The following is a 10,224-nucleotide window of genomic DNA, read 5'->3' as shown; positions in this document are numbered from 1 at the left end:
CCAAAAACACCTGTCTACAGATGGACTAGTCTATGATGAGCGAACGGATAAACTTCCCACAGTAAAATGAAATAAATCAAGTAGCACTGACGTATATATTTATATATAAAAATATATTTTAGTATATTTGCGGTATTTATTCTTTTCCGCAAATTTATAGTTTTCTCTTTGTTATTAAATTGATAATTAAGTTTAAAAATCTGGTTATCCGTTTATTTGGCGATCGTCATGGAAATCAGTAAGGTTTATGAACATTCTTTGTTCGACCTGTTAGACAAATTCGTTTCGTTAAAATATACTTTTTTCACCAATTAAGTATTTTGGAACATGTTGTTTATGGTGTATTTTTCTACAAAACAAAATTGTTTTGCATGCACACATATAAATATTGCGGTTTATATTCAACGCAATTATCATATAGTTTTGAACGTTGTTTTCAATTTAGACATGTATAAATATACTATTTGTTTATCAGTAAATATATTTATTCAATATAAAATATAAAACAGTTTTCATTTGGTATCAAATTCAGAATGGAAACGTGTTATGTGTCAATAAGACAACAACACGACCAAAGAGTACACAACAGCTTAAGGACCATTTTTGTCTTTTTTGATTATTGTAATAAATACACAAAACAAATGAACAGTTGATATTAAAAGGATTAAAATATAATCAAAAATAATATAACACAATGCTATATATTAAATTGCCTTCTGCATCAATGATAAGTATACTAACCTGATGATTGTGTCTGATTACCTAGGGAAAATTTTGAATAAAATGTTTAATTAAGATTGTAATGATGAAGCTATTAACCAAATCCGTATTATATAAATATTTGCACATACTAACATTAGATAACAATGCACTATATAAAATATTAGCCGATTGCTGGATTGCTCCACTTTATACAAATATTTGAAAACTTTTTTGTTAACCTCATCATAACACTGTATAACTCAAACTGAAATATACTCGAAAGGTATTGTTATTGTGATGAAACGTTTTATAAGTACCTTGTATAGAATTTGACAGTTGCTTCTCGTTTGTTCCCTTGTTTGATATTGTCGAACGTTTGATATAGTCAGATTAATGAACTTCCATTTTGTAATAATTTACTTCGAGTTCAGTAATTTTGTTATTATGGCACCTTCAACGGAGTTTGGGTGACGTATTGTTATTCTACGTTTCTTTTTTTTTCTTATTATTTTTCTTCCACACATTTTGTCCAGCTTATTTCTTGAAATCCGAAGAATCAATGTTGATGAAACTCTACTATAATAAGGACCACCATGATAAGTTGTGTAGTGGACTTTGGAATGTGCATGATGGCCAACGTTACAAAGGAAACTAAAAAAATCAAAAAAAATCCAAATCGTTCATTGTAAGACCCAACTTGATGAAACTTTATGGGAATGTTCCTTGGTATGCCCTATTGTACCGACAATATTTAGAAATTCCAAAATGACCGACATTGTCATGGAAACAGGGCGAAAGTTTAACATTGGCCCTATGGGAAAAAAAACATTAAAGCCGCCTTTTCCTAAAGAATATTATATTAAACCCAAATAAACTTTATGGGTATGAAACATGTAATGAGTCAATGTGGGATCTGTCTTTGAAATTTTCAAAATGGCTATTGTATTTGCCATGTGATAATGGACTTTCCAAGTAGATTTTCCTCGGAGTTCAGTATTTTTGTGATTTTACTTTTTACCGTTACCATGGAAACTACAAAAAAAATGAACCAAAGTTTATGAAACTTTACAAAAATATTCAATGGCATGTGTAGAGTTGAAATATAATTTTGGAATTTCCAAAATGGCCCCTGGAAACGGCCAAAAAATCCAAAATATTCAAAATACTCCAAATTTTGGAAACATAACTGTAATGATAACCGGCATGTCTTGATGCGAGTTTCGACTTTGAAATGTTTAAAATGGCTGCCGTTATCCTGGCAATAGGGGATTGGTGCCATCCGTTATTGCTTTCAATGGCAAATCTTGTTATATTTGTACTTATCGACAACACATGAATATTATAGATGGAATTAACAAAACAAAACACATCGACAAAGGAACAGTTAGCCTGTAATGCATTAGTTGTACTTGGTAATGCCAGTAGTATCTATCATTTTGTATTTTTTTGTAAAAATATAGGTCATTAGTTTTCATATTTTAATAGTTATCGAAGGTACCAGGCTTATACTTTTTTACGTCAGACACGCGTTTCGTATACATAAAACTCATCAGTGACGCTCAGATCAAAATAGTTATATATATTGAAGACCTGTTGGTGACCCTCTGCTGTTATTTTTTATTTGGTCGGGTTGTTGTCTCTTTGACACATTCCCCATTTCCATTCTCAATTTTATATAGCATGTACAAAACTAATTGTTTCACTTGTTTCAAAATGAGGCCTGTGTATTTTTCTCAATTTTGAAGGACGCACGGTGACTTATAGTTGCCTATAACCATGTCATTCGAACTCTCGTGGATAATTGTCTTATTGTAAATCGTACAACATCATCATTATTATACTGAAACACAAATGAATAGTTGTTATTAGTATAAAGAGTATAAAGAAATACATGAGCAGTTGATGTTAAAAGGTTTGAAACATTATTAAAATGCGATACAGTCCTATGGTGCATACACTTAATAGACTTTTACACTCAGATCATTACTTGGTGTCTTTTTGTTGTTTGGATATACAAGTGCCGCGGTATGGGCTTTGTTCATTGTAGAAGACTGTACGGTGACCTATAGTTGTTTATTTCTGTGTCATTTGGTCTCTTGTCGAGAGTTGTCCCATTGCAAAGTCTACCTATTTTCTTATATTTTAGAACGACGAATATCATACTTACCTGATGCTAGTTTGAAAGAGTCTAGAATTGTCTGATAACCTAGTGAAAATGTTAATATAATTGTTAAAAGTAGAATTTGGTGAGAATGATCTGTTTACTTGATAGAACCTACAATTCCAATTTATTTTTAGGTACGTTTGTGAGGAACTATTGTGTATCCACGTCTTTTCATTACTTATAATATATAAACAAACAGTCGTCTTTTTAATCAAATGGTGTAAGTTGCAAATTAGTTATATGTGCTTATATTGTTTTTTTTACTTTACATTGAAATTTGATATAAATACTATCAAATTTGTTTAGATAAAGATAGTATAATATTATATTTAATTATATTTAGCCGAAATATATTATCAATCTTTTTCCTTATAAAGTTGTAAAACAATAATGTTATGAATCCTTAAGATGGCATGTGACGCCATTTAACACAATCATTTTATAAAATAATACAATCAATTTATTAATTAGTCCATTGTTGCCTACAGTTATAAAACGCACTCGACTGATTGGTGATTTTCTGACAAAGTCGAAACGAGTTCATGGTGAATTCCGAATATTGTCTGATCAGGTAGAGTAAAAGAAACACGAAAAAAGTCAACAAGATGGATGAAATTGAATTCTTATATTTCTTTTGCGAAATTATTTCGTTGAGTATGAAATTTTGTCGTCACAATTTTTCAACAGTGAGGTTGTGAGATAGAATATTAGTATGCAGTACTCGAAATTGAAAACGATTTTTAGTTTTCATGTGGAAGGTATGTGGAACTGGGAGTATTCTCTCCTGTATACATCAACACAACTACCATATACGAAATTGGTGTTAAATTAAAACAAAAAAGAGCAGTAACTATTTTTATCCCCATTAAAGTCAAACACGATAAATGAAAAAGGTAACATCAATCTAAAAATCAAAGGTACCACAATTTCAACTCCTTCGTGCAATGTAGAACCTATGTGAATATGATTATTTTCATACACATTTGATCATATAACTCCACAACTGTAAAGGTTAATAAACAAACTTAGCTTTAAAATATTCGGCTTTTGACAGTCTTGATTAAGGTATATCAAGAAAAGTGATTTGGACTTATGAAATATATAGCAAGCTGATTTTATTATTCCTAAAAGAATATAGCATATAGTACCTCCAAATACAAACACATGAATATTTTCACTCTGTATTTCTCTTTCCTTTGACATAGCTTTGCATTGGTATATTCCAGCATCCTTGTCCGTTGCATTGTCGATTGATATCTCGTAAATATTTATACCTTCCTGAAATGGCATGTTTTTTAAAACTGTCTCTGTCCCATCTGTAACTTTAATCCAGGAAACTGAGTATGGAGACGGCGTACCAGATACACTGCATTTAAGAGTGACTGAGCGATGTAGTTGCACATTGTATAATGTGTTATTAACTTTAACTGATATTTTTTCTACAATAAACATGCAAAATTCTACACATGTACATTTATTCTTTACCTTATAAGATTGCTTATTTATTTATCACAACACAACTGAAATATATTTAAGAAACGACGATTCGGCAATAATCATAAAACTAATTTCATATTTAGAGTTAATCCGAATATATTTTAATCAGATGATGGAAAATAGGCCAAAATTGAAACAAAACAACCCGCAATTTTATGATTGAAAATGGCGTACTTTCAAACATTTTTCTATTTAAGACTACAAATTTATAAAAAAAAGTAGTACAAACAAACTAAGAACACTGCTTTGGGAATCGTACAAAAAAGCGAGCATGGTAACTTTACTTTCTGGTGGGGTGCGTAGATTTTGCTATTTTTTATCCGTATTCTAATTGCAATGGAATTATATATATATATATATATATATTAGATATCAAGATACATATCTAACTACCTGAAGAGGTTGAGAACTAATGGCACCAATAAAAGGGTGTCTTTATGTCAATACAGACTTCCTCAAAAGATAGGCAAAAGATAGCGCCTGAACATAAAAACATAGTTATCTTAACACAACATAGTTATCTTAACACAAGTTGACCTCGTGTGCTCTGAAAGGGCAAGAAGATTCTTGTCAACATGCAGCAATCGTGTTGTTCATGTAAGTACAAACCTGGTGATATGCAATCGGTAGGTTACAGTCAGCTAGGAAACGAACGGCGGTATTGTGGTAACGACGATATGATTATATACATCGTCATTTAGAAAACAGTTATTCAATAACGGACAATCAACTCGTCATATAATTCATACACGTTTTTAATCATTTAAAGTTTAGTCTTAACTGACACGTTATTTTTTGTTCAATTTTGGCCTCTTTTTCATCATCTGATTTAAAAATATTCGGATTAAAGTTTAGTCCTAACTAACTTATAACGAGATATAAGTTAAGATATGGAGCAGACAGGACTATAATTTTGTAAACATTCATAGGGTTTATCCAACTTTACCATTAAAACAATCTTATAAGCAGCAACTGTCTATCAGGAATAAAGGACAAGCAACGCAAGTCCGTTACTATGGTATCGTAATCAACCTTCAAGCAAGCTGACATGTCGATTCCCAGAAATGAAACGTTTTCAACCGACCCTCGTTGTTAATTTCGAATGTTATACAAACTTAACTATATCTGTAGAATCGTTATGTTAGTTTATTTGTTTAGATTTAAATAATCTAAGTCAGGACTTATTTAGCTATGTGGCAATTTTCTATTTTCATTTTAAAGACTGTTACATGATGAAATAGATGTGTGACTTTTTGACTGGTATATAGACATATTGTCATCCAGTGGTCTTCATCTGGTCGTCGGTAAAACGCTTGTCCTTTTTGTTGTGCGGGTCGCATTAGTTCGCATCCGCACCTGGTCATATTGCGGAAGTTTGACATGTTTCGTGATATGAGAACATATACAGTTCGTCAAAACTAAGTATCACTTTAATATAACTGGCAATATCTTTTTAACTATTTCGTAAAAAATATCAATGTTTGTTATAAGTTATGAATTGTCTTTAACATACACTATAAAATCATTACGACCTAAAAGATTGAACTCCGATTAACCCGTCAAGCAACTTGTTGTTACATATAAAAAATCCGTACACATCCAACGTCCAATGGATTTAGTGTAAAGATGTCATAAACAGTCAGAGAAAATATGACCTTGTACAATGCCAAGATACAGGTTTCGAAAGATTGAAGATCCATGAATGTGCATATGTATATAACATACTAGTAATATTTAGTTTGTTTTTAATTTACTGATAACAAAATCAATAATTATACATGTACCGATAAAAACAACGTTCAATGATATTACTACAGTGTTGAATTGGTAACCTTTTGAATAAGTTCATTCAAAGGAGCGATCAGTTTACAAGGATCATTTCTAAATTCCCGGGAACGGTTAATAACATTTTATATAATAACAAATTAGGATGTGCTATCGCGTTTGAAATAAGTTTGGTACAACCAAACTTCAAAACCAAATCTTTATATTTATAGAAGAATTTAGTAAATGTTTTTAGTAATTTATGGAAACGATATCCTAGGTATAATAATTTACCAGTAATACATAGATTACGTTCGTTAAAATCAAAAACGTCACAACAGACAAAGGCATAGCAAACGAGCTGTGAAATATAAACACCCTAAGGTTGTACCAAATGAACATCACATCTAGAAATGGAAAATTAACAATAAGGAACGAAAACTCGTCCCCTATTGTCGTAATTTTTTAGCGTGGAGTTTCACGTTTAAAACCGAAATATCTAAATCTAAGAAAAGACAGTTATAACCGTTTACCTTTGATTTTCTTAAAGAAAGTTCCTTGGGGTAAATTTCAGCAGTATATCTTGAGAAACTTCTTGATCTTGATTATTAAACGAAAAATTATCATCAAGATAACGGTAAGTGTTGTTGAATTTATCAATTAAATGCAATTTCGACGGGTGTTTACTAATTTTAGTCATAAAGTGTGATTCGTAACAGTACAAAAACAATTAAAGGGGCACAATTAGTGCCCATAGGGACTCCAACAACCTGTCGATAATCTTTGTTGCCGAAACGTACATTAATAGCATCAAGGATATTTATGAGAAAATTAACAGCTTCAATCATCTCATTACACCTCCAGTAAGTATATTTAGCATATTTACCTTTCTCATTAGAGAAGAAGGCTACAAATGAGTTGCAGCAAATGTATTTGCATTCAGCTTTACCAATTTCAAACGACCATTTAATTAAATAGGAAAACTTTTGTTTGATAAGATAGTGTGGAAGTGTAGTGTTAAGATTGGAAAAATCAAAACTGTCAACAGAATCAAAAGGACCATCAAAAGCACGTGATTTATTTAAAACAACCAAAGAATATTTTGTTAATGAAATAGTTTTACCACTATGTTCATATATTTTATTACAATAGTTTATGATAAGCTCTTTAATAGTAGTTAATGAACTTGTTAAAAGCACTTAGAGATTAGTTGTAGAACATTTATTAGAGGCCGAGATGAAACGATATTTAATTTTTTAGGTAGCCAATACATAGTAGGGACCTTTAAATGTTCAGAATTAGCCCTAAGTTTTGATGTGGTTGTGATATGTTTGTTTACTATATGACTCTCTGTGGAGTGTAGGTAACCGTTTCAATATACAATCACACGACTTTTACAACAGCATGTTGACACAGGAACATTACTTGATAGCCAAGTGTCCGGAATACCCCGTTTAACTACCCGTCGTGGTGACAGATTGCTTATTCGTCGAGTTAAAGTCAACCCATTTATCCATGCCCCACAGCTTAGACACCACTGGCCTCCATGTGTTCGTGTTAATGTTCGACTTCATAGAGGCAACATAAGATCACAGTATGTTGCCATATCAGCTAAGCACCGTCTAATCAGGTTTTAATAAGTTTATGACCATCAATACTGGAACATGATAAGCTGTCAATAACATTGATGGTATGAGGAGAGTCGGTTTGCTTCTGTTACGACCAGTAGACGGCAGAATTTGGCGGGAAATCAACTACGCCTTTGACCAAAACAACATCTGCCCAACGAATGAATTCGGTGTTGGTGGTGTTACAGGATTAGGTTGCTTCACATACCGTTGTAAGCTGGTTATGCATATCCTGCAGGGTAACATTAATGGACAAACATAAAGGGAGTTGGCCTTAAGACACATTATAACCCTCATTTTGATCACCCACTTTCGTCAAGACCCTTGTACATTGACGAAAACGTTAGATCGCACAGGACAGGGAGGGTAAACGCGTACAAAAAGCAAAAAGTTTTTGAAACTATCTTTTGGCCTTCCGTGTCTAAAGATGTGAACCCTTTCGAACATGTCTAGGATGCCATGTTCAGAAATCTCAATCGCAGAGATCCACCTTTGAAAATTCATGGCGATTTAAGAGTGGTAATTGTTAATGAATGAAATAGACTTTCTCAATCAAATCTCAGAGAGTTTGTATAGAGTGTGAAAAGGCGTATTATTGGTCTGTAGCGGAAAATGGATTGTAAGACATCCCATTAACATTCAATTTTGCAAACATACCAAAGACTATTTGTTAACAATTTGAATGATATTGAGTGATTAATTGATCTAAAAAAATAAAGTCAGGGTGAAACTTAAATTGCGTTTCTGATTTGTTTATTTTACACTATTTCTATGAACGCAAAACTTAAAAATGCATATATTATCACTGAACGAGTATATATTTATTTAGGAGCCAGCTGAAGGACGGCTCCGGGTGTGAGAATTTCTCGTTGCATTGAAGACCTGTTGGTGACCTTCTGCTGTTGTCTGCTCTATGGTCGGGTTGTCTCTATCGCACATTCCCCATTTCCAATTTTTTTATAACCTTCAGTAATGACCAAACTTAAGTTTATTGTAAATGAATGTTTTCCGTTTTCGAGGAGTAATTGATTTTTTAAAATGAAAATATTTCGATGCAATAGAAATAGGTTGCGATTAACTATATATTTTGTTTGAACCACACTCTCTGTATGTTAAGATTCATCGCAACAACTTTTGAGGTGTCTTGTTGCAACGTCAACTTTTTGCCTCACCCAATATGTTCTTATTCCCGGTGGCATTCCAATTTTTCACAATTTCCCAATTTCTCAAAAGTTTTCAATTTCTCATCGAAGTTATCCAATGAAAAAAACCCATTCATTTGTAAATAGTTAAAGTAAATTGATCAAGTTGGAGAATTTAACGTAAGAGTATACCGTGTTTAACATAGGAGGTAAATTTATTTGGAGACAATTACGGTAGCACTTAATTTCGAAGATGTGAAAATATTTGAAAACTTTTAAATGAAATCAAAAGTTTATGCAGACCAAGTTTAAGTTTAAAGTTTTTATATTAATTTTTGAATATTTTTGTGAGAAATAATAAAAATTACAAAACATTTGCCTTAAATCAATAGTTATTATAGGAATAAAGACCAGTCATGCACATGACCGCCACACTGTCCACAAACATCTAACGCACAACGGAAAGGACTACCAGGCAATTCAAGAGCCGAGGTATAGTGGTTATCACATCGGACTAGAAACACAAAGGTTCCTGGTTCGATCCCCGTCTGGGGGAGAAAATTTTAGAGACTTAATTTTCGGCTCTCCCATGACACATTTTGCGAGTATGGTCTTGAGAACCGATGATAGTCCGTCAGAAAGGGAGGACAAATGGCTCATACGTGTTAAACAGGAGCAATAGCTCTTGCATGCAAAAGACACCATTGTATATTTCGAATTCGAAAAAGAGATAGCTATTGTCGCCACAAGGCAGCACTCGCACCCGCAAAGTGGAAAGGGTTTTTATATAAGTTGTAATATCTTGTTTCCCAATTAACTATAAAAAATATGTTTAAGTTAAATCAATTCAATTTCCCATAAACATGTTTACACAAGTATTCCAATAACCAGGACCGTTTATAGTAGTCAGTGCTTCGGTATTGACATGATTTAACAAACTTTATTAAAATTGTCTGTTTATAGATTTTGAAATTATTATTAACCTGAACTCCCTCAGGCAAAGTTGGCTTTAGATGAATTGGATATTTATTTTTAGGTATTTTTGACATATAGCTCTTAAACGATTTTCGGTCCTTATTCATCTTCGGAATTCAAATGTTTGGCTTTGGGCGTTCCTGATGAAGGTAAATCCAGTAAAACGCTTCGGATGCAAGAAATTATTAAACGTGTTGTTTTCAATTTATAAATACTTGATTATGAATTTAATTGACAATTTCTCGCCCTTATAAAATATCATGTTAAGTTGAACACACAAAAGTTGTAAACAGTGTTAAACAGTCAAACAGATTACCAAAAACCACTACAAAATCATAAATTTAGCATACTA

The sequence above is a fragment of the Mytilus galloprovincialis genome, chromosome 9, assembly GCF_965363235.1.
Source record: "Mytilus galloprovincialis chromosome 9, xbMytGall1.hap1.1, whole genome shotgun sequence".
Classification (NCBI taxonomy): Eukaryota; Metazoa; Mollusca; class Bivalvia; order Mytilida; family Mytilidae; genus Mytilus; species Mytilus galloprovincialis.
The sequence above is the reverse complement of the archived record's forward strand: the minus strand, read 5'-3'. Positions refer to the sequence as shown.